The sequence below is a fragment of the Callithrix jacchus genome, chromosome 6, assembly GCF_049354715.1.
Source record: "Callithrix jacchus isolate 240 chromosome 6, calJac240_pri, whole genome shotgun sequence".
NCBI classification, from domain to species: domain Eukaryota; kingdom Metazoa; phylum Chordata; class Mammalia; order Primates; family Cebidae; genus Callithrix; species Callithrix jacchus.
This window is the reverse complement of record NC_133507.1, coordinates 78,033,949-78,060,115: the sequence shown is the minus strand read 5'-3', so window position 1 is coordinate 78,060,115 and position 26,167 is coordinate 78,033,949. Positions and strand designations below refer to the sequence as shown.

General features: G+C 41.6%; 1 long non-coding RNA gene across 1 annotated transcript in view; it reads left to right on the top strand.

Annotated features, from left to right (window-relative positions):
* Window positions 1-17,101: 17,101 nt before the first annotated feature.
* The window catches only part of LOC144576658 (uncharacterized), a 53,903-nt gene continuing 44,837 nt past the window's right edge, over window positions 17,102-26,167 (top strand). Inside the window, exon 1 of the long non-coding RNA XR_013518930.1 lies at window positions 17,102-17,446. This is a non-coding gene — a long non-coding RNA (uncharacterized LOC144576658). The remainder of the gene's footprint in view (window positions 17,447-26,167) is intronic.

The window sequence follows — 26,167 nt, the reverse complement described above, 5'->3', positions numbered from 1 at the left end:
ATATTTAAGAGCTTGTTCAGAAGACCTCAAATTTTCACCTATTTTTTCATCCTTTATCATTGGTTTATAATTTTTGATGTGTCTGGATTCCAACAGAGACATACCTATTTAGCATAGAAGCCATTTTAAAAGAAGCTTTAATGCATTCTTTATATGTGTGTATTTACAAGTCTATTAAACTTCTATAAATAAAATAGTTTCTGTTTTACTTTGTTCATATCATTAAAAAATGACCCAGATGGATTTTTGCCAAATTTGGAGGATATGTTTATGTGATGTGATATTCAATGTGGGACTGAACAAGATGCTATTCAGAGATACGGGTCAGATAGCTGGAATTTTAAAATTTACAAATAGTTAATAATTTTCTGCAATGGTGTTGGAGGGGTTGGAACCTACCAATATTTTTTAAATTATAAAGATAGGATTATTTAATTAAGATATAATTAAAATTCATAATAATGGCCAGCTAGGATTCGTGTCTGTAATCTCAGCAATTTGGGAGGCCAAGGCAGGCAGATCACTGGTGGTCAGGAGTTCCAGATCAACCTGGCCAAAATTGTGAAACCGTGTCTCTACTAAAAATATTAACAGAAAATTAGCTGCGCATCATGGTGTGCACCTGTAGTCCCAGCTACTTGGGAGGCTAAGGCAGGAGAATCACTTAAATCTGGGAGGCACTCCAGCCTGCACAACAGAGCAATACTCCATCTCAAAAAATAACAAATAAAATAAAATTCATAAGGACTATTAAACAAAAAAGAAGCAGGTAATGACTATTATCAAGATAGTGAACAGAATATATGTCCATCTTTTCTGTCTTCCAAAAGTCTCTTGAAATTATAGAAAAGAACAATGATAGCAAGAATAATTATAAACCAAAAATTAAAGAACAGGCAGTATAAAAAAGGGCACAGGTAGACTTGAAAAAGAATGGGAACTTTACTAGAATTCTCTCAACTAGAACTTCTACCAAAATAGCATCAATGAAATTTAGATCTCAATGAATAGGAAAAATACTAGATTGAACAAGCCTAAAGAGTTTCTGTATTGGAAGGTCTAAGGAAATCAGATAGAACGCAGCAAAGGGATAAAGATATGAAAAATATGAAAGGACATTTAAGAGAACATAGACAGAAAAATCAATGAATAGATTTCAGAAGGAGAAAAAAGAAAATGAGGAAAATATATTTTTTAATTTTTAATTTTAATTTTTGTGGGTACATAGTAGGTGTATGTGGGGTATATTAGATGTTTTGATACGAGTATGCAATGCATAATAATCACATCATTAAAATGGGGCTCCAGTCCCTCAAACATTTATCTTTTGAGTTTCAAACAATCCAATTACATTCTGTATTTTATTTTTTTGAGATGAAGTCTTGCTCTGTTGCCCAAGCTGGAGCGCAATGGCATGATTTCAGCTCACTGCAACCTCTGCCTCCTGGGTTCAAATGATTCTTCTGCCTCAGCCTCCTGAGTAGCTGGGACTACAGGCATGTGCCACCACGCCCAGCTAATTTTTATATTTTTCGTAGAGACGGGTTTTCACCATGTTGGCCAGGTTGGTCTCGAAATCCTGACCTCAAGTGATCCACCCGCTTTGGTCTCTCAAAATACTAGGATTACAGGCATGAGCCACCACGCCTGACCTTTTTATCTTTTTTTTTTTTTTTTTTTTGAGACAGAGTCTCACTCTGTCATTCAGGCTGGAGTGTAATGGCACAATCTCAGCTCACTGCAACCTCTGCCTCCTGGGTTCAAATGACTCTTATTCCTCAGCCTCCCAAGTAGCTGAGATTACAGGTGCATGCCACCACATCCGGCTAATTTTTGTATTTTTAGTAGAGGCAGAGTTTCTCCAGGTTGGCCAGGCTGGTCTTGAACTTGACTTCAGGTGATCCACCCACCTCAGCCTCCCAAATTGCTGGAATTACAGACGTGAGCCACCACACCCAGTCAATCAGTTCTAATAGTTTTTTAGTGGAATCCTTGGGTTTTTCTAAAGACAAGATTATATCATCTGCAAACAAGGATAATTTGACTTTTTCCTTTCCAATTTGGATGCTCTTTCTTTTTTCTGATTGCTCTGTCTAGTACTTCCAGTACTATATTGAATAACAATGGTGAAAGTGGGCATCCTTGTCATGTTGCAGAGGAAAAGCTTTCAGTTTTTCCCCAATCAGAATGATATGCTAGCTGTGGGTCTGTCATATATGGCTTTTATTAAGTTGAGGTATGTTCCTTCCATATGCAGGTTTTTAAAGGGTTTTTATTAAGAAGGGATGTTGAATTTTATCCAATACCTTTTCAGCATCTTTTTGTACTTCATTCTGTTGATATGATATAACATATTGATTTGCATATGTTGAACCATCCTTGTATCACAGGGATAAAGCCCACTTGGACATGATAAATTATCTTTTTAATGTATTGTTGAATTCAGTTTGCTAGTATTTTGTTGGGGAGTTTTGCATCAATATTCAACAGAGATTTTGGCCTGTAGTTTTCTTTTACTCTTCTAATTATTAAAGATGCATTGTTAAGTGGTTTATTTAAAGTTTTTCTTTTTTATTTAGGCATTTATAGCTATAAATTTCCCTCTTCGTACTGCTTTTGCTGTATCCCAAAGGTTTTGGTATATTGTGTTCCCATTATCATTTGTTTCAAGAAAATTTTCAATTTCCTTCTTAATTTCTTTATTGAAGAGCATATCAGGAGCATATTGCTTAACTTCCATGTGTTTATGTCGTTTCCAAAGCTTCTCTTATTGATTTCTACTCTTATTTCATTGTGGTCAGAGAAGATTTTATTTCGGTTTTTTTGGAATGTCTCAAGACTTGTTTTGTGACCTAACATATGGTCTATCCGTGAGAATGATACGTGTGCTGAGGAAAAACAATGTGTATTCTGTAGCTGTTGGATCAAATGTCCTGTAAATATCTATTAGGTTCACTTGGTCTATAGGACAGATTAAGTCCAATGTTTGTTTGTTGATTGTCTGTCTAAAATACCTGTCCAATGCTGAAAGTATGGTGTTGAGGTCTCCAGCTATTGTTGCATTGAAGCCTCTCTCTCTCTTTAGCTCTAACAATATTTGCTCTCTATATCTGGGTGCTCTAGTGTTGGGTGCACATATGTTTAAAATTGTTATATGCTGTTGCTGAATTGACCCCTTGATCGTTGTATAGTGACCTTCTTTATGTCTTTTTCTAGTTTTTGTCTTGAAATCTATTTTGTCTGATATAAGTATAGGTATTCCTGCTGTTTTTTTTTGTTTTTGTTTTTTTTGCTTTCATCAGCATGGAATATTTTTTTCATTCACTTATATTCAGTCAGTGTGTATCTTTATAGATGAAGTGTGTTTCTTGTAGCCAACAGATCATTGGGTCTTCTTTTTTATCCATTCAGCCACTCTATGTCTTTCTTTTGAGATTGAATCTCGCTCTGTTGCCCAACTTCCGCTTCCTGGGTTCAAGCAATTCTCCGGCCTGAACCTCCTTAGTAGCTGGAACTACAGGCATGTGCCACTATGCCTAATTTTTGTATTTTTAGTAGAAACAAGGTTTCACTATGTTGGCCAGGCTGGTCTCAAACTCTTGACCTCAGGTGATCCACCTGCTTCGGCCTCCCAAAGTGCTGGGATTACAGGTGTGAGCTGCTGCACCTGGCCCACTCTATGTCTTTTCATTGGAGAGTTTAGTCCATTTACATTAAAGATTACTAAGTAAAGACATGCTCCTGCCATTTTGTTATTTGTTTCTGGTTGTTTTGTGGTCTTTTCTTCCTTCTTTCTTTCCTTCTTGTCTTCTTCTTAGTGAAAGTGATTTTCTCTGGTGATATGAATTGGTTTTTACTTTTTGTGTGTGTGTATTCATTGTATGTTTACTGGTTTGAAGTTACCACAAAGCTTGCAAAAAATATAGCCCATTATTTTAAGCTGATAACAAAGCTATTTGCATAAATAAGCAAACAAGCAAAAAAGAAAACTAATAAAGTCTATGCCTTAACTTCATCCCCTGGCCTTTTAACATTTTGTTGTTTCTATTTATATTTTATTGTATTGCCTATGTCTTGGAAAGTTGTGGTAGTTATTATTTTTTTATTGGTTCATAATTTCATTTTTCTACTGAAGATAAGAGTAATTTACATACCACAGTTACAGTGTGATAATATTCCTGGTTTTTCTGTATACTTACTATTCTTTGTATATTCAGATAATTTCTTGCTGCTCATTAACATCCTTTTCTTTCTGATTGAAGCACTCCCTTTAGCATTTCTTGTAGGACAATTCTGGTATTGATGAAATCCCTCAGTTTTTGTTTGTCTGGGAAAGTATTTCTCCATCATGTTTGAAGGATATTTTCACCAGATATAACATTCTGGGACAAAAGTCCTTTCTTTCAGCACCTTAAATATGTCTTCCCACTTTCACCTGACCTGAAAGTTTCCACTGCAATGTCTGCTGCCAGATGTATTGGAGCTCCATTGTGTGTTATTTGTTTCTTTTCTCTTACTGCTTTTAGGATCCTTTCTTTATCCTTGACTTTTGAGAGTTTGGTTATTAAATGTATTGGGGTAGTCTTATTTGGGTTAAATCTGCTTTGTGTTCTAGAACCTGCTTGTACTTGGATAGTGATATCATTCTCTAGGTTTGGGAAGTTCTCTGTTATTATGCCTTTGAATAAACTTTCGACTCCTGTCTTTTTCTCTACCTCCTCTTTAAGGCCAATAACTATTTGATTCGCCCTTTTGAGGCTGTTTTCTGGATCCTATAGGTGTGCTTCATTGTTTTTTATTCTTTTTTCTTTTGTCTCCTCTGACTGTGTATTTTCAAATAGGCTGCCTTCGGGCTCACTAATTCTTTCTTCTACTTGGTCAATTCTTGTATTAGAATACTGATGTTGGGGCCAGGCACAATGGCGCACACCTGTAATCCCAGCACTTTGGGAGGCTGAGGTGGGTGGATCACGTGAGGTCAGGAGTTCAAGACCAGCCTGGCTAACATGGTGAAACCCTGTCTCTACTAAAAAAAAATTAGTTGAGCATGGTGGCAGTTACCTATAATCCCAGCTTCTTGGGAGGCTGAGATAGGAGACTCACTGGAACACAGGAGGCAGAGGTTGCAGTGAGCCAAGGTCGCACTGCTGTACTCCAGCCTGGGCAACACAGTGAGACTTCATCTCAAACAAACAAACAAACAATGGACACATTGTCCACAGTGGTTTACACCTGTAATCCCAGCACTTTGGGAAGCTGAGGTGGACAGATCACCTGAGGTCAATTCAAGTTCAGCCTGGACAACATGGTAAAATCCCATGTCTACTAATCATACAAAAATTAGCTGGGTGTGGTGGCACATACCTGTAGTCCCAGCTACTAGAGAGAGTGAGGCAAAAGAATTGCTTGCACCCGGGAGGCGGAAGTTGCAGTGAGCCAAGATCACACCACTGCACTCCAGCCTGGGCAACAGAGCAGGAGTCTGTCTCAAAAAAATTTTAAAAAGCAGATGCAATCTTCAATATGCCAATTGCATTTTTTTAGCTCCAGCATTTTGGCTCCTTTTAAATTATTTCAATCTCTTTGTTTAGTATATCTGATGAAATTCTGAATTCCTTCCATCTTATCTTGAATTTCCTTGAGTTTCCTCAACACAGCTCTTTTGAATTATCTGTCTAAAGGATCATATATCTCTGTTTCTCCATTTTGTCCATGTTGGTCTCAAATTCCTGACCTCAAGTGATCTGCCTGCCTTGATCTCCCAAAGTGCTGGGATTGCAGGTGTGAGCAACCATGCCTGGCAGTCAAGATAATATTTTAAAAGACAAGAGCTGAGAATTTTCCAGAACCAAACCAAAACAAACAAAAACCACACGTCTTTCAACTGAGTAAGCAAACCAAGTCCTGAGAAGGATAATTAAATTCACAAGATACCCAAATGCACTGTAAGAAAATTGTAGAAAATAAAAGACAAAGGGGAAAAAGCTTATTATAGAGAAAAGATGAAAAATCTATATACAGATTGATATAGTTTGGCTGTGTCCCCACCCAAATCTCATCTTGAACTGCGGCTTCCACAATTCCAAAAGTCATGGGAGGGGCCCAGTCGGAGGTAACTGAATCATTCATTGGAGTGGATGTTTCCCTTTGCTGTTGTCTTGATAGTGAATATGTCTCAGAAGATCTGATAGTTTTATAAAAGGGCATTCCCTTGCACATGCTCTCTTTGCCTGCCACCATGTAAGATGTGACTTTGCTCCTCCTTTGCCTTCTGCCATGATTGTAAAGGCTTCCCAGCCATGTGTTACTGTGAAGCCATTAAACCTCTTTCCTTCATAAATTACCCAGTCTTGGGTATGTCTTTATTAGCGGCATGAGAACAAACTAATATTCAGATGATCCTTGGGTTAAGACCTGGTAAACACATTGTAAATCAAAACTATCTTAAGCCAAAAAGGCATTTAGTACACCTAACATACAGAACATCATAGCCTAGCCAAACCTACCTTAAATGTGTTCAGCACACTTACATTAGCCTATTGCTGGGCAAAATCATCTAACACAAGCCTGCTTTATAATAAAGTATTGAATATCGCATGTAATTGAATGAATATTGTACTTAATAGAACGGTTGTATTGCTTGTTTACTCTTGTGATCACATGGCTGACTGGGAGCTGCAGCTTACTGCCACTGCCCAGCATCACAAGAGAGGAATTGTATGGCATGTTGCTAGCCTAGGAAAATATCAAAATTGAAAAGCCGAAGAAAGGTTTCTGCTGAACGCATATCGCTTTCACACCATCATAAAGTTAAAAAAGCATAACTTGAACCATTGTAAATTAAGGATCACCTATATTTTAAAAAATGACCATTAGACCGATAGTAGACTTCTCATTACCAACAATAAGGGTTACGAGATAATGAAATAACACCTTCAGAATGGGGAGGGAAAGGAAATTTCAGCCTAGCATTCTACAATCAAATAAACTATATTCAAGACTGAGGGCAAAAAGACATTGTCATATAAGTTTGCTGTTCATAAACTCTCAGTGAAAGAAACACTAAAGAATGTACTTCAGTAAGAAGAAAAATAAATCCAGAATAAAAAAGCAGCATGAAAAAAACAAATGAATTTGTAAGCATTTGGTAACTCTAAATAAGGATTTGCTATGCTTGTACTGCTACTACTACTAATGGCTAGTGTTAATAGGGATTAGAAACAGAGGAATGAAAAGAATAGACAACATTAACATGGAAGAAGGAGGTGAGAAATATGAGTTAAAGTGTTCTAAGTTCCTTGAAGAAAAAGAATAGAAACTTATTTATTTTTGTAACAGCCTTATTGAGGTATAATTGATCAACAATAAACCAAACATATTTAAATTGTGCAATCTGATAAGAATGACATATGTATACACTCGTGAAGCCATCATCACAATCATGTTAGTGACTGTATCTAGCATCCCTAAAAGTGCCCTCACAACCTTGGGAATTCTTGCCTTCCAACATTGCCCCCCTACCCAAACAATCACTCATCTGCTTTTTTTTCCTATAGATTAGTTTATAATCTCTAGAATTTTATATAAATGGAATCATATAGTGCACACCCTTTTTTTGTCTGGCTTTTCTCATTCCACATAGTTTTTTGTTTTTGCTTTTGGTTTTGAGACAAGGTCTCACTTCGTTGCCCAGGCTGGAATGAGTGCAGTGTCATATTCATGGCTCACTGCATCCTTGACCTCCCGGGGTCAATTGATCCCTTCCACCTTAGTCTCCTGAGTAGCTGGGACTACAGGTGCGTGCCACCATACGTGGCTAATTTTTGTTCTTTTTGTAAAAATGGGGTTTCACCAGGCTGCCCATGCTGGTCTCAAATTCGGGGGCTCAAGCGATCTGTCTGCCTCCGCCTTCCAAAGTGTTGTAATTATAATTGTGAGCCACTGTGCCCAGCCCTGCATAGTTAACATTCCACCATGTTGAGTCTTTCAGTGGTCCATACCTTTTTATTGCCAAGCAATATACCACTGTTTATATATACACCACAATTCACATATCTCTTCATTTGTTGATTAACACTTGAGTAGTTTTAGTTTTTGGTCAAGTTAAGCTTCTGTGAATATCAAGTAAATTTTGTCTTTGTATGGTCACGTGCAACAGTGTTGGGAGCTGAGGTCTAATTCTTAAGCCATGAGTGTGGAGTGAATGGATTAATGTTGTTACATGAAAATGAGTTGTTTATAGAAGTTCAGCCCCCTCTTGCTGAAATTTATTTTTAAAAATGCTAAAACAACCTTGCCTTCCTAGAAGAAATCCTGCTTGGTCAGGATGTATTATTATTGTGATATATTATTGCATTATATTTGCTAAAATTTTGAATTTTACATTGGCTATAGTCTTCTTTCTTGTAATGTTTTTAATTAGTTTTGCTATCAGGGTAATATTGACCAATGAATTGGGAAATATTCATCATCTGCAATTTTCTGGAAGTGTTTGTTTAGGTAGAATTGGTACTCTTTCTGCCATAAGTGGGTGTTAAAATTCCCAGTATAGCTATTTGGCCCTATTGTTTTCTTTGTGGGAATATTTTATTATTTTGAGACAGAGTCTCACTGTTTCCCTGGCTGGAGTGCAGTGGTGTGATCTTGGCTTAAAATTTCCTTTTAATTTTAAAAAATTGGTCCATGGGTTTTGGAAGTACATCATTTGGTTCCCGATTTTAGTTATTCAGTTTTCAGATTTTCCATCCATCTTTCTGTTCTTGATTTCTAATTTAATTTCATTGTGGTAAGGGAATCCAGGCTGAAATACTTTGGTCTTTTTAAACTATTGAGAGTTGTTTTATACCTTGTAATATGGTCTATCTTGGTAAATGTTTTCTGGGCACTTGAAAAGTTATCTATTTTTGTTGTTGGACGAGGTAGTCTATAAATATCAATTAGATCAAGTTGTTGATAGTGTTGACATTTTCTACATTTTTACTAGTTTTCTGGCTACCTGTTCTACAAATATTAAGAGCGGGTTGTTGAAATTGCTGACTATAATGGTGGATATATTTCTTCTTGGAGTACATGGGGTTTTTTTGTTTTAGATAGAGTTTTGCTTTTGTTGCCCAGTCTGGAGTGCAATGGTGTGATCTAGGCTCACTACAACTTCCGCCTCCCGGCTTCAAACAATTCTTCTGCCTCAGCATCCCAAGAGCTGGAATTACAGGTGCCCGGCACCATGCCTGGCTGATTTTTTTGTATTTTTAGTGGAGATGGGGTTTCACCATGTTGGCCAGCCTGGTCTCGAACTCCAGACCTCAGGTGATCCTCTCCCTTTGGCCTCCCAAAATGCTGAGATTATAGGTGTGAGCCACTGCACCCAGCCTGTTTTTGTTTTTCTTTTTTTGCGTTTTTTTGAGATGAAGTTTTGCTCTGTCGCCAGGCTGGAGTGTAGTGGTGCAATCTTAGCTCACTGCAACCTCCATCTCCTAGGTTCAAGTGATTCCCTTGCCTCAGTCTCCTGAGTAGCTAGGATTACGGGCATGCACCACCACGCCCGGCACACTTTTTGTGTTTTAGTATAGACAGGGTTTCATCATGTTGGCCAGGACGGTCTGTTTCCTGACCTTGTGATCCGCCCACCTCAGCCTCCCAAAATGCTGGGATTACAGGCGGGAGCCACCATGCTCAGCCTGAGTTCATGTATTTTGCAATGCTGTTATTGGGTGTTATGTTCTTTTGATGAATTCACCTCCTTGTTATTAAATGACCAGCACTGGGTTTTTTCCTCACATGCATGTACTGATCTGTACTCAATTGAATACTGGAATGGTCACCTGTGAAGATCTCTGGAGCTCTCTATTCTTGCAGCTCTTTCTTTTCCAGTACTCTGTCCTGATGATACTAGCTCCTCGGGTTCACTGAACAAGCAGCCGTGCCTCCCCAATCAAGGTTGCTCCCAGGCTCAGTCTGGGTTCCCCTTCTTTGCACTAGGAACTTTCTCCAGGCAGTAAACTGGGGAAGTCCTAGGGCTTTCTATGTTCATTTCTCATCTCTCAGGGATCACTGTTCTACATTGCCTGGTGGTCGAGGTCTTGAAGGTGGTTGTTTCATATATATTTGTCCTGTTTTTAAAATTAGTTTCATGTGTGAGCCTAAATGCGGTCTTTAAATCCCTCTTGATCAGAAGCAGAAGTCTCATTATGGTTTTATATATAAGAATAGATGGGCCACACAGTGGCTCACGCCTTTAATCCCAAAACTTTGGGAGGCTGAGGCTGGAGGATCACTTGAGGCAAGAAGTTCAAGACCAGCCTATACAACATATTGAAACCCCATCTCTACAAAAAATAAAATAATTAGCTGGGTATAACTGCATGTGCTTGTAGTTCTAGTTACCCTGGAGGCTGATATGAGGGGATCACTAGAGCCCAGGAGCCTGAGTCTGCAGTAAGCCATAATCTCACTGCTGCACTCCAATCTGAATGACAGAGTGAGACCCTGTCTAAAAACAAAAACAAAAAAGAATACATAATGTCAGAGAAAAATTTTAAGGCCATATAGAATAGTGATTGGTGAATCAAAATGCCTAAGTTCTAATTCTCTCACTTGTATAAACTAGAAAAAAATTACTTTGTTGAGCCGATGGTTCCTTACTGTTGTATTGAGAGGATAAAATAACATAAAGTAAAAGCATTTAGTAAAATATGAAGTCATATACAAATGTAAAGTATTATTCAAAGATACAAAATACGGCGGGGCGTGATGGCTTACATCTGTAATCTCAGCACTTTGGAAGGCCAAGGCGGGTGGGTCACCTGAGGTCAGGAGTTCGAAAGCAGCCTGGCCAACATGGTGAAATCCCGTCTCTACTAAAAATACAGAAATTAGTTGGGGGCAGTGGTGGGTGCCAGTAATCCCAGCTACTCAGGAGGCTGAAGCAGGAGAATCGCTTGAACCTGGGAGGTGGAGGTTGCAGTGAGCCAGGATTGTGCCATTGCACTCCAGCCTGGGTGATAGAGTGAGACTCCATCTCAAAAAAACCCCCACAAAAACCAAAAAATAAAGCAAACAAACAAAAAAACCCACAAAGATACAAACTATGTGGGGGAAGAAGTTAGAAGATAATTGTTGTTTACCCATTGTTTACCTATATCGATTGCCTTCTTGCTATTAGACTCTTGATTTTATCCAGATGAGGAATGTGTCAAGTCCCAGGTTATATTTGGCTCTACCAGCTCTTCTTGCAGCTAGGAATGGCTACGTTACTTACTTGTGGAAAATGAGGAATAATCGGCAGTCTGCTAGTGGTTTGATGTACCACTAGCAAGCCTCTGCTTTCCTGATAAAAGGAACAGGCTTAACTGAGTGTATAGGAGATGTACCTGCCAGCTGTAACTTAAGCACACTCTGAAAATGACCCTGTGGCTCAAGAAGAACGTGTGTTTGTAGTTCTGAGCTAAGGAATCTGGAAGTGACCTAGCCGGTATTCATTCCTTATCCATGAGGAAGGAACACCTGAGCCCCAGGCTGTGTAGGGGTTGGAGGCCCTTCGTTTTGGATCAGATGAAGGTTGTTAGGTGGAGGTTGCTACAAGGAGCAGGCAAAGTGAAATTCTATATATATTTCATGCTTTTTACAGGCAGTCTTCCATCCAGCTTACCACCCCTGCACTACCCTGTGTGCAAGTCCCCTCAATACACCACATGGGTTAAGCAATTCAGTAAGGCTAGGGCCAGTATCTGTAGGATGGTGTGGTCTTTTCCCATGTACTTAGAAAATAACAGTCAGGGTGCTATGAATCAAGTCTGCCTGTCAGATATATATATATATATATATGGTGTGTCACAGAGCGCTGACCTCATTTGGACATAATTACATACACAAGGAGAAATCTTAGGGTTACTGCTCTGTAGCCAAGTTCACTTAGTCTTTCTAAGATACTAAGTGAACTTACCTGCAGAGCTAATCCTTACATTTAGAACCTCAGGAGATACCAGTAAAACTCAGTTCCAATCCCTCAAACAGCTGATCTTGTAGAAGTATTAGTCCTGAATAATGGAAAAGCTTCTTCGAAAGCAATCACACCATTGTGGAGGAATCCCCGATCAAGCCATCCCTGGCATAGCTTGGAAATGCACATGGAAGATAAATGTTCTAACATTTCTGTTTCCATGGAAGTTAAGTAGAGTTTTAACAGATAATTTCCTTTCTTCATTCTTTTTAAGATAGGATCTTGCTCTGTTGCCCAGGCTGGAGTGGAGTGGCACACTTATGGCTCACTGTAGCCTCGGCCTCCTAGGCTCAAGCGATCCTTCCACCTAAGCCTCCCTAGCAGCAGCTAAGATGACAGGTGTGCGCCACCAAATCCAGTGAATTTTACGTTTTTTTTTTTTCCATTTTAAGCTATTAGGCTTTAAAGGTAGTTTTGTTCTACGACATAGATAATTGGGAAAATATCACTTTATAGTACTTACAATTTGTAAAATATAGTATCTTCTGAGTCAGATATCAGCAAACATTTTCTGTAAGGGGGGCTGATAGTAAAAGCTTCAGGCTTTGAGGGTCATATGGTCTATGTCATATCAGCTCAACATGGTCCTTGCAGTGCAAAAGCAGCCGTAAACAGTAGGTAGATAAATTGCCAATAGTGTTGTTGTGTTCTGATAAAACTATTTATAAAAATAGGCAGATGAATGGATTTGGTTTACAGGCAAAGTTTTCTGAATCCTGTTCTAAGTTGACAGTCTAGAAGAATATATATAATTCTCATCTCATAGTATGCATTCAATCATTAATAATTCGCCTCTTTGCTGTCTTCAGAAAATTCTGTATGGGAAGAAATCTTCCAGGCTTTGTTATAAAGAATGTCAAGGTGGCACAGTGGCTCACACCTGTAAAACCAATGCTTTTGGAGGCCAAGGCAGGAGGATAGCGGGAGGCCAGTAATTTGAGACCAGCCTGGGCAACACAGGAGATCCCACTTCTCTTTCCCATGATTCTTTCCTCAGGGTGGGCCTTCCGCATGCACAGTGCTGCTTTTCTTACCCTGGGGAATTGAGCTCACACAGTGTCTTTAGGAAGTTTTACCCATGCCCCTCTGAGACTTTCTTTTTTTTCTTTTTCCAGGGAAGTGTACCTGGAAGATCATACTTTGCCATTTTTGTCTCTTAATAATTTTTTATAGAGATGGAGTTTCTCCATGTTGCCTAGGCTGGTCTTAAGCTCCTGGGTTCAAGCAATTCACCTGCCTTGGCCTCCCAAATTGCTGGGCTCACAGGTGTGAGCCACTGTGCCCAGCCCAGACATTTTCTTTTCTGCCAATATTTTGCACATGAGCTATAACAAATCATATATAATAATAAAAGAATGGAATATGCACTTTTAAATGAGTGCTTGATTTTAATTTTGTGGGGAGGAAGGGTGCTACAATTAAGGTAATAGAAATGTCTTTCCTTTCCCTTCATGCCTTCTCCCCCCAAAAAATTTCCTAAGATTTAAGAGGAAATTCTTATAGAAATTGTACAATCCTATGGAGTGTTTATTTTTCCTCTTAATAATCACAAATACCAACCAAATATTAGAGACTGCAAACATTGAAATGGCAGAAAAATTCTTTTGGTTCATAGATTTGCACACTTTGTCCTTGGCTTCCCTCAAAGTGTGAGCTTATGAGAGAGACTAGATGTGATAAGACTTAAGGGGAGAAATAGGTCTTGGTTCCTGGCAGAAATATAGCCGCAGGGAGCCATAAATGTAATCAGAAAGCCTTTCTCAACTGCAGAAAAGAATTCCAGCCTTTTTATCCAGGTGGGCAACCCTCTGGGTGGGCTGATTTTTCGAGTCAATCAGACCCGAAGTATATGTCTAGAGATTACAAAGGAAATAAATACATTTGTGGGTCAGAAATGTCTCACCTGGTCCCTACTGCTTTCTTTCTCACTCATTTTCATTAGTTTGGGGTATGTGTATACCTAAATCTCCCTGCTTTTCTCTCAGATCAGTAACATATTTGCCATTAACTTTGATACAGTGTTACTTTAGGAATCCAGGTTACAGTTATTCCGAATTTTAAGTTGAATTTATTTATATTCTCTCTATTCTTTAAAAAGACTAGAAGTGGTTTATTTAGAACACATATGATGTCTTTGTGTTATACACATTTGGAAAAAGTCACTTGTCAATTCCACAGATAGTTCTTGGGCGTCTACTATGTTTACAGTATCTTGGAGTTAGGCCGGGAGCCGAGGCCGGGCACGGTGACTCACGCCTGTAATCCTAGCACTTTGGGAGGCCGAGGTGGGTGGATCTCCTGAGGTCAGGAGTTCAAGACCAGCCTGGCCATCATGGTGAAACCTCATCTTTAAAAAAAAAAAAAGTATCTTGGAGTTTATAAAGATGAATGAAATGTTCTTGATGATTGAATCTTGGTTTACTACCTTGTCCAGAAGCACTTGCTATTTACTAAAAGGATGATAACAACCTTACCTGCATATCAAAATCAGCTGGGAGCTTGTTAAAACTATACCTACCTAGGCTCTGGCTCTCAGCTTAGGGAGATTCCGATAATAGACAGAACCCAAGGTGTGTGTAGTTTTAGCAAAAAGTTTCCCAAGTGAATCTGATACACCTCTAGGATTAAGAAACACTGCTTTAAACTAAGAAAGTACTAACAGCAGAAGTTCAGCCACAAGTCATACAGATGTATAGCCTTAATATTCACATAAGCAGTTGGCTAAAGTCTCTTATAAGGCTATTTCTATTTCTGAGGTTTCAGAATGAGTAGTTATAGTCTGAAACACACCCCAGAGGACAGAGTCAGGTCCAATCTTTTCTGTAAGACACCTTGCTCAAGACTGCTGTGAAGAAATAAGAGCGCTGCAGTCAAAAAATCATACCAAAGTCTCCCAAAACATTCCATCATTAAATCCATCTCACATGAAATATGGGTGTGTAAATTTTCTCCTTCACTAGATTGGCATGTATTCTAGCACAGGGGCAAGTCTCTTTTTTTCTCCCACCAAGGAACACAATAACCCATACATAATAAGCTGTTTGACAGTTTTTTTTTTTTTTTTTTTGTAAATTGAATTGAATCCTTATCCAGCTCCTAGGGTCTGGCTATATATATCCATAAATTATACATTTGTTTATAAAACATTTCAGTCACACCAAATAACATATATATGGAAAAAAGAACGATAAGCAAGCACCCATGGACCCACCCGCCCTCCCCCGTTTATGAAACTACTTTGCCAATGCTTTCGAAGTTCCTTATTGAACTAGATCTTTTAAAAACAGCAATGATTTTCTGGATTTTAATCAGAAGGCATGCATCCATTCATTCATTCATTGGATTCCAAGTGTCAACACGGCATATACGATGTAGGTATTCTGCTGTTGGGGTGATGGGGGGTCAAAAGTGACATAAGCCATCTCCAGAAACGTACGGATCCCCTTGCTGCAAATGGTCCCAACCTGGCCTGGCGCTCCAGAGCGGGCGTGGTTTCTGCGCGCGGACACTTTGGGTAGAAACTACGGGTCCCGGCAGTCCGCGGGGCGAGTGGGCGGAGCCGGGCCGGGGGCGGGGGCGAGGCGTGAGGGGGCATTGTGTAGGGGAGCGCAGAGCTGCATTTGTCTGTTCGAGGTGCTAGCCCAGCAGGCGCAGCCGTTGCGGGCCAGGGCTGGAAGTGTCAGCGGCGCCCGGGGGCCCGACTGAAGGCCGAGTAGGAGGGACCACGCGCCGGGGGCCGCGATCTCTGGCAGGGGGCGGTGTACCAGCGGAGCATCATGCACATAAGCGCCCAGCGCCCGGACTACCTCTCCGGAGCAAAAGAGGCCGGGGCCGCGCTGGGGCGGCGGGGAGCATGAGGGTGGCCGGGGGGCGGTTCGGTTTGGAGCGCTGCTAGGGAGCGGTGCGCGCCGGCAAACCCGCCGGAGCGCGGCGGAGGGCGGGAGCTGGGCAGGTCCCGCCTGCGGACGAGAGGCGATCGCCGGGAGCTGTTTTGATTTCCTACGCGCACGCAAGGGGCCCGGAGCAGCCCCGGGCCCCGGCGCGCCGCGGACATGGGTAACGCCGGGAGCATGGATTCGCAGCAGACGGATTTCAGGGCGCACAACGTGCCTTTGAAGCTGCCGATGCCTGAGCCTGGTGAACTGGAGGAACGATTTGTCATCGTGCTGGTGAGTACGCGGCGGCGGTCGGGCCCCCGGCCGGGCGGCGAAGCTGACCCTCGCACCTCCCCTTCGTCCCTCGCGGGGAGCGAGCCTCCTTTACCGACGGGGAGGCTCGCACCTTCCCCACTGTGGCGCCCCCACGCCCCCGGCACTTCTCTCCAGCTCCGCGCGCTCTGCCTCTCCGGGTCCTGGGATGGGATGGGGATGAGGGCTGGCGGGCTGCCCCGCCAGCCCCGAACCGATTGTCTGGCTGGAGAGACACTTCTCGGCGCGCGTGCCCGGGAGGTGCGGAGTAGGCGTGAAGGGAAGGTGGCGAGGGCTGGGGAGGAGGGGGCGGCGAGTCGCTTAGGCTTTTTTTGTTTTTAAAAAAACAAAAAACCCCGAGCCCCTGCGGACCATCCCTTGAGCGGCCAGCCGGGGACTTGCTAGGTTCCCGGCAGATGGGGCGCGTGTGGCCGGCCGCGGGCGCCGTGCCGGGTAGTGAGCGGAGGCGAACTTGCAGGGCGGACGTCGCGGCTTGGCAGAGGGGAGCTTCCCCGAAAGGGAAAGGGGAGCTCCGCAGCTGTGCGGCGCCCCGGCCCTCGGCGAGGAGGAGGGGCGTCTGAAACCCAGCCCGGGGAGAACCTCAGCGTGTTCCCTCTAGACTTAAATCTTAAACCACAAAAATGTGCAGTTTTGCGGGAACGTGTTGCGAGCTGTCCTGACTGCACGGGCGACCCTTCCCCTCCCCTTGCACACTCAGCCAGGTCCCCCGCTCCCTCCTGCATTCCGCTTCTCCCAGCCTTCCACCTCCTCTAATCCAGAACTCTGAAAACTCCCCTTTCTCCTTTTTCTGCTGGGACTGTCTGGGCCCCTCCCAGCCGGGGCTTATGCTGAGCTGCAGAGGGTGTGGCGGCTTGCCCCGGCCGGGATCTGGACTGCAGTTGGTCCCCAGACTTCCAGTTTTAGTGTCCCAGCCTCTTCTAAGGGATGTTGGGAGGGACACGGGCGAGATTGGACGCATTCCTGCTCCTTACACTTGGACACTTCTCTTTTCCTAGTTGGTTGCCTCTAAACTCCACAAGACTAGACAGCAAGGGAAACTCGAGATTCACGCAGCCAACGATTGTGCCTGCCTGCGGGTTTTTTTGTTTTTGGCATGAAAACTACAACTTTGGCAAAGGACTCGAGTTCTAGATCAAAAATCGGTTTTCTGAGGTTTGATCACCGACAGGAGTTTAAATTGCCTGCCTTCAGGCCTTGAAAACGGATGGTTTGGTATGGGAAATGATGTTCCGGATGGCAGGTGAGCTGTGTGCTCTTCCGGAGACCTGAACCCTCTCTCCCACCACCTGGAAACTCTGGTGTGGGCGTCGGGGTGATAGATCAGGTTGCTTGTGTTGCTTTGCATTTCCTGTGATCTCCCGCAGCTGCTCCCACCGTTGTGCAAGATGGGACACTCAGATGAAACGGCCTAGGCATAATTCTCAAGGCAGCCTGCGTGCATACTTGACCTGTTTTTCCAGAGACAAACGTTTTTCTTCAAAACCCTCTTCCTACTATACATGTGGTTCTTACCTCCTGGCTCTGGCTTTTTTGTTTTTCCATCCATGTTATGGTGCTGTGTGTGTGTGTGTGTGTGTGTCTGAATACTTGTGGTGGAGGAGCCGGGGACACAGGGAAACCAGCGCAGCAGCCATAATAATAACAATAATGCAATTAAGTTCTGCTTGACTAGGACAGCATTTTTTTTTTGCTTGAGCTTTCAGTTACCCTGCTGATTAATAACACATGGTGTGAATTAATCTTTAGAAAAATAATGTCCCATCATTAGCGCGGTGGATTTGTGTTCCTGTTAAGGCTAGCAGTTGCAAATATAGTATGTAGACATTTATGATTTTACATCCCAAGCTTCTTGGGGCAGTTGTTGTGGCTACCTCTGCTCTACTGTGTGTCACAGAGTTACTGGGTGCAACTCCTTTTAAAATTGTTTACGATATTCCAAGCCTCCCAAACAAGAAACAAAATGCCAGGCTGACCTTTTTTTTTTTGGGTAGAGACAAAGCTTTTGGGACCACGTCAGCTTGGGAACCCTCTTCCTAGGGATGCACTTGGACCATTGATGTGTTCCTTCTCCCAAGTCAGCTCCACTTGCTCTTTGACAAACTGAGAGGAGTTGAAAGGAAGCCTTCCAGATCATCTCCATAGGCTGATGGAAATACACAGTGTTAGTGATTTCTCTTACCGTTTTTTTCTGGAGTTGTACGTGCAGCACTCTCAACTTTGCTTTTCTTCATGAGTTGCTTAAGAAATCAGTTCTTAAGGACAAGTTTTAGGTGGCAGACTTTTAAGGATGTAGAGTAGAGGACAATGGATTGTGTTGGCATCATTGATACCAGTTCAACTTTCTTGTATAATAAAGATCATATGGGTGTTTTGGGAGGAAAACCAGATAGTAATACTGTACAGAAAAGTGTCCAAGCACCTCATTGTAAGTAAGGCTTACATCAATAATTAACAGACTGTTTCAAGCTAGGAAAACAATTTTTCCCAACCTCCAGTTCCAGAATATTTAAGGCCCTAGGGAGAAGTAAATAAAAATTAAAATGACAGAAGTCCATATTCTTTCTTGTTAGGAAAGCCTTAAGAGAGAACAAACCTACTCAATGACTCTCTCCCTCCCTATGAGTTTATATGGGTTAAATTGCGTGGATACAAAAAATTAGTGGGTATGAATGGAAATGAGAGAATAAAAGACTCATGAATTAAGATCAGTAGAGGGGTAAACTTTGAAAAGAAGTATTTTTAATAGAAAAAAATGAGTTACTGAACTTCCCGTAAGTCATGAATAGCAAAAATTAGATCCCAGTCTTAGGAGTTTAATCCTCCTAAGGATAGGTGTCTTCAGTATCGTTATAGTAATGGTTATACAAGTTACATTGAAGGGAAAAGAGTGCTGTCTTAGTGTATACATTTAACCATTTGCTTCCACGTACTGACCTTTCAGGTAGAGCTAGAAGGTTAGATATGTATATATAAGCCTGTGTGTGTATGTGTGTGTGTGTGTGTGTGTGTGTGTGTGAGCGCATGCGCACGCAGTGTTTCTGTTATACTCTAACATGTATAATTTATATGGAAGTGTTTCATAAATTATAAAGTCAGACATGTACTTCAGTCTTTGTTCTTTTAGGATGTAAAGATGTATATATAAATTTTTTTCATTGATCACTGGTGATCAAGATGTATATGTTTAATAGGTAATATTAGCCTGTGGTTTTGGGGGTTCCCCACATTTATAATAGCCATGTGGCCTTCCATTGTATTTATTAATCATTGTCTAATTTTGGGGGTTACATTAACCTCGTTAGCCTGCTGCCTGTGGGCCGCACAGGCCCAACACAAATTCATAAACTTTCTTATAACATGAGATTTCTTTCACAATTTTTTTTAAAGCTCATTAGCTGTCGTTAGTGTTAGTGTATTTTATGTATGGCCCAAGACAATTCTTCTTCCAATGTGGCCCAGGGAAGCCAAAAGATTGGACATCCCTGAGTTACATATACACACCCACAAATCCTCCCATGTCCTTTATTTGCAAAGCTGATGATAAGAAGGTGGTTCTTTGGTGGATGTGGCAAACAAGTAATGGTCTTTGTCCAAGAATACTTCTTTCTACATTAGATCCTCCATGATATGGTTCACTCACTTTTGGCTTTGCAGTCACTGTTACAACTTAAAAGGCACTCCCTTGGATGTCTTTGTTGAAGAGCTATCCTAAGGATTCTTTCTTTGAGCCTCAGAGGAAAGGACAATTTTAAGTCTTCTGTCTTAGCTGCTGTGTCTTATACAGTATCAGGTGCCAGGCGGCACTGCAAACAGATTTAAAAAGACAGATTAGGAAGTAATGGTTTAGGGCAGTATTATATTTGGTATCAGGAACTGCTTTAGTATCTGATTAATTTGAGTCCATTTCCTTCTTATTTTTCCCCCCTTGCCCTAAGATTGAATGTAGTCATTTTGCTTTAGGAAGGAGTGGGAACATTTTCTGGGTACCTGCTATGAGTAGGCCTTTTGCTTACATGTTCTCATTTAATCCTCACAGTAACGAACACTATCAGAAACATTGTAGATGCATAAATAATGATTATCTAGAATGGGCATGGTGGCTCACACCTATAATTCTAGCACTTTGGGAGGCTGAGGTAAGAGGATCACTTGAGCTCAGAAATTTGAGACCAGCCTGGGCAAAATAGTGAGATCCTGTCTCTATGAAAAAAGAAAAAAAAATTAGCCAGGTGTGGTGGCTTGTACCTGTAGTCCCACCTACACAAGAAGCTGAGATGAGGGATCATTTGAGTCTTGAAGGTCAAGGCCGAAGTGAGCCATGTTCATACCATTGCATTACAGACTGGGTGACAAAGTGAGACCATGTGTCTAAAAAGAAAAAGATTACCTAAATTGCCTAAGATCATACAGTTATTAAATAACCAATCTGGTCTTTCAGCAGAGATTTGGATCTGTTCCCTACTCCCCTCTGGCCTTGCCTTTGTATTATGCTTCCTTAGCCTCAGAACTGAAAGGAAAAAAAGGGCCTGGGACTAGCAGTCAAAAATTCCTATCTGGTTAGTGCAAATTTCAGACTGGATAAAGTTGGCAGAAATTTTTCAGAAGGGACTGAAGTGAGGTGCATTTGAAGTTTCTTTTCTTTAGATGTCAAACCTTTTGGAATCTTCACTGTGCACTCTTCTATTTTCAAGCACGGAGTTAAAAATTGATCTGGTCCAAAATGTACTCCAGTTTTTCTTTTCAAGGCAGATTTGAAATACCTTGGTTGAAAAGTTTTTTCTCCAAATCAGAAGGAATGGACAACCTGTCAATGCCAGGCTTACACTCCAAATGTAATTAGCTGTGAAAAGGAAAGGAAGGTCAAATTTTAACATTTAAGTTTATTTCCCACTGCAAGGTGTTGCTCCCTTTCAGCCACTTCATGGGAGAGCGCTTGCCATGAAGTCTGTTAAGCAGATGGATGGCTGCTAGTGTAGTGAGGCCATCAGATGCTGCTGATTTGTTTTCTCACGTTCTTTCTCCTGTTTCGAGGGAGAGTGTGGAGGGTGGGGGTAGAGTGTTGTCACTTTGAACCATTACAGTTTCACCCAAGGCAGTGACTCCCTGAGCTGTTTTATTCTCCAAAGTGGGAGTATATGGTTAGGGCTATGAGTATCATTAGCAGGATGCGTTTTTTTTCCCTCATAATACTAGTAAAAACTGTGAAAATATATTGGGGTATCTGGGATAGAAGTTGATCAAATGCAAATGTTTTGCTCCAGCAAGAGACTGGCAACAGTGTAATATGATGACATTTGGGGAGAGATGGTATGCGTGACTTTAAATCTGTAAGTGATAAGAAGTGCGTTTGCTTATGTCCTCTCATTTAGCATTGGTCTGGGAGGCAGAAGACCTTGTTTCTAGAATCACATTTGCTGTACCAACTTAAACAAGTTAAACTCTTTCCTCTGGCCCTTGGTTTTCCTTTGAGAGTAGGAATAAAATTTGGCACAATTGTTAGTGAGACCATGTCTCTAAAAAGAAAAAGATTACCTAAATTGCCTAAAATCATACAGTTATTAAATAACCAATCTGAAGAGCTTTCAGGTGGAAATGTGTGTAGTGGTGTTCGGTGTGGTCTAAAGAGGAGAATTCTCCAGGGTCAGTGACTGAAAGTCATATGAGCATTGAGAAAAATATTCTAACATTTAGAGTTGTCAAAAATGGACGGCGAATTCTCCGTTAAAGTTATTCAGATATCTGTGTGAAAAATACTTCACTGGAAGGCCATTTAATCCCAAGATTATAGGAAGGACATTATTGGCTTGAAAGTTACCCTCTTTGAGGTGAGTCTGCCACTTGCATGTTCTAGATACAGAAGTATAGCACCTGAGAGTGGGGGAAGATCTCCTGGTGGGTTCTTCCTGGGCTCAAAGGAGAAAAAGATAAGTATGGGCTGATGTTCTGGAAATTCTGTTGACTTTATGAGAACTGCTGCCTGAAGGGTTTGGTCTTAATGAACAGTGCTCTTCTTTCTTTTCATCCGTAGAGCTTGGGGAATAGGGACAAGGTAAAGTGGGCTCTCCAGCCCTCAGGTTTAAGCAAGTAATAGATGTCAAAATAGTGGCTAATACAAGAAGCACTGATGGTGGATGATTGTCCCTCCTTTGCAAGAGGACTCTGTAACTGGAATCCTTTTAGGAACAAAGCATCGGATCCTTATAAAAGCAAGAACAGCCTAGAGGAGCTTAGGAGGGAATGTGAGTTACAAGCTATAGGGTTGGTTGGCAGAGCTCATTTTGTAGAGTGGCTCTTTATGGAGTGCCACCCCCATCCCTGCAAATAACAAGAAGAGTGTCCCTAGGCTTTGGAGTCATGGTTCCTTAGAGAGGCTTCATGTACCTTCTTAGCTGTCACCAACTTGAACACTGGGGACAGAGATAGCTCATTTCTTGTCTTCCCTTTAGAATTGCATCTGTTCATACTGCAGGGTGGTCTGCCTCCCTCCTCCCCAGTGACCCCTTCCCTCCTTTCCAGAAACCTGTCTTTCAACATAACACCGAGGACAGTTTCCAACTGATAGCATATAATTTGGAAGCAATGTCTAGGGAAAAGCTGTTAGGTGGGAGAGCTACCTCTTGAACTGTGATTTCAACTAAGTCCTGCGGATGTGGACCAGACTGGCTTGGAATTCTGAAATTGGGCAACACTCAGCCCATATTTACTAGGTATGATGGTATTTGATGTTGACAGATAAAAGTGTACTTTCTTTTCACTCTCTTAAAAAACAAACAGAAAAACATGACCATCAGTGTTCACTGGTAGGCATTTATCACAAACTCTCTATCATTTCTGGTTTTGTATAGTTTCTAGGACAAACTTCCTATAGTTTCTGTGATTCCAAGATCTTCAGTGTTCTTGTGTAGCCTGTAACTGACTTTGGTGACTGTTATTTCAAATGCAACCTTAGTCCACTCTTTCTTCTTTTCCCTCCCTCCCTCCCTCCCTCCCTCCCTCCCTCCCTCCCTCCCTCCCTCCCTCCTTCCTTCCTTCCTTCCTTCCTTCCTTTTTTCATTGACAGAGTCTTTCTCTGTCACCAGGCTGGAGTGCAGTGGCATGATCTCGACTCACTGCAACCTCCGACTCCCTGGTTCAAGTGATTCTCCTGCCTCAGCTTCCTGAGTAGCTGGGATTACAGGCACATGCCGCCATACCCAGCTAATTTTTTTTTTGTATTTTTAGTAGAGATGGGGTTTCACCACGTTAGTCAGGATGGTCTCAATCTCTTGACCTCACGATCTGCCTGCCTCAGCCTCCCAAAATGCTGGGATTACAAGCATGATCACTGCGCCCAGCCAGTCCACATTTTTCTTTGCAGAAGTTCTGATGCATTTGTAAGCCCCTGTATCCATTGCAACAGAAGGTGAAAGCCTTGAGGTATTTAGACCCTGCTATCTCCAGAAGTAATCTCACTTGACTGACTTCTGTGCATAGAAGGTGCCCATGGCCTGGTTATGGGAATGATGTCAAAGAGTTCACATTTTTTTTTTGAGACGGATTCTCTTTCTGTCACCCACGCTGGCATACGGTGACATGATCTCATCTCACTGCAACTGCTGCCTCTTGGATTCAAGCGATCCTTCTGCCTCAGCCTCCTGAGTAGCTGGAATTACAGGCACCCAACACCACAGCCAAATAGTTTTTGTATTTTTAGGAGAGACAGGGTTTCACCATGTTGGCCAGGCTGGTCTCCAACCCCTGACTCAAGTGATCCACTAGCCTCAGCTTCCCAAAGTGCTGAGATTACAGGCATGAGCCACCATGCCCAGCTTAAATAGTTTATGTTTTTGATCATGCGCCTAGTGCTGGGCCACTAAAATGTGACCGGTGGTGCTTTTAAATAACACATCTCACCAGTCTCAAGTCCTGCCTCGATTGAGGGTTTGCTTAGGAACCTGACTTCCTTTCCTTGTTTTTTTTCTCTCCATGGAAGTTTGGCAGAACAGCTTACTTAAGGTGGGTAGTTATAAGTTAAAGCAGTGGTTTTCAAACTTGGATGTGCATTGACATCACTTGGGGAGCCTCAAAAAGTCCAAATGGTCAGATGCAGTGGCTCATGCCTGTAATGCCAGCCCTTTTGGAGGCCACGACAGGAGGATCGCTTGAGGCCAAGAGTCCTAGACCAGCCTGGAGCAACATGGTGAGACCTCATCTCTGCTATTGATAGCAATTAGCCAGGTGTGGCGGTGCACACACCTGTAATCCCAGTTTATCTGGGAGCTGAGGCAGGAGGATTGCTTGAGTGCAGAAATTTGAGGTTGCAGTGCGCCATGATCTTGTCCCTTTACTCTTGTCTGGGCAGTAGAGGAAAACTATCTCTTAACAACATCAACAACCCAAACCCGCAAATGCCTGGGTCCACTCCCAGAAATTCTGATAAATTTGTCTGGAATGTGACCTGTGCATCAGGATTTTTAAAAGCTCCCTAGGAGGTTTGAAAGTGCAGCCAAGGTCGACAGCTACTGTGCTAGATGTTTTTCCCCTTTTTCTTCCCGTTCCAAAGACCAAGCAAAGAGTTAAAACCAGCGGAAAACAAGATAGTGAGTGTAACAGAAAAGGGATTGTTTAAGAAGTACAAAAAAACATTTGGAGAGATTAGTCAAAATTGAGAAGGTTGTGAAGAGTTAAAAAAAAAACTAAAGGTATTTGATTCAACTAAAAACAGCAAGATGAAAAAATACAGAAGAAAAGGATCAAAACCTGTTGAACGGTAGAGGCTTTATTTCACTATTTACGAAACGACCACCCAATTATCATAATGAAAATTTGTGAGAAAATTCTGTATATATGGTTTAAGATTGAGCAGTGACCCAGAGGTATACTTCTGGAGTAGAATAATCAATAAATCAGTGGCATTTTTGCTCAGGCCTCTGTTCTCCAGCCTAATTGTTTGTTAGTTCAGTGCAGGCCTTTTGCTTTGATCTCTGGTTTTACCACTTACAAAGACTTGATGAGCTTGGCTTCCTGGAGTGAAATTCAAATACACTTGTGAAATGTAAACAGCATTCATTTATTAAGAATCCTATAATCAAGGCAAATTGGCATGCTCATATAAGCAATTAGCCTTGAGAATAGAAAGATAAATAGGATGCTAGGTCAAGAATGAGCTGATTGTTCTCAATACAAGACTCTAGTTATTTCTTCATTAGTTATAACATAAGCAAATAGACATTCATCTTACTCATAATTTTTAGCATTTGTGGTTTGGGGTTTGAGGACAGCATATGTGGTTTTCTGGAACTGAGAAGATAGTAGCAATTACTGTTTCATTTTCATTTAGAAATATAAATCAGTCTTTTAAGCAAGTGTAGGTAGTTTTTTATGGCTAGATAAAACTTTAATGGGAACAGGGCAAGAGAAGGTATGGATTTAGATGGGAATAGTAAAGGATAATTGTGGAGTTTTATTTTGGTGGGGAAGGTAAATAAGATGACAATTTCACAATGGCGGAAAGATTGAAAATAGTCTCATCTGCCCTCATTGAATAAATGGAATGAAAAAGAGATAACATTCTGTTTTTATTGGCATAGAAGGAAGCATTATGGGAACCAATAGCAGGAGAAGTTGGATATGTCATGATTAGATTTGCACCATGGCAACACTCCGTTTGCCGAGTGAATTCAGTTCTGCCAGTGTCTTATTTGTGAAAGCCAGGGAACCTAAAAAGTAAAGGCAGTGAATCGGTGAATAGCTTCGTAGGTTAGGTTCAGTTCTGGCCCTTTCATTCCCTGATATGGTCGGCTTTGTTTTTCTTCCAAGGAAATTTTCTCTTTGGTGACAGTGCAGTATCTTGACTAATCAGAGTTCTTTATTCCCAAGGAGTTCTGCCTGGTGAACCTAGGAAGCGAAATGTCTTGGGCCCAGCATGCCATAAACTTGGATACCCTGGGCCTTACCACAAAGTCACTCTACTGCCAACTAA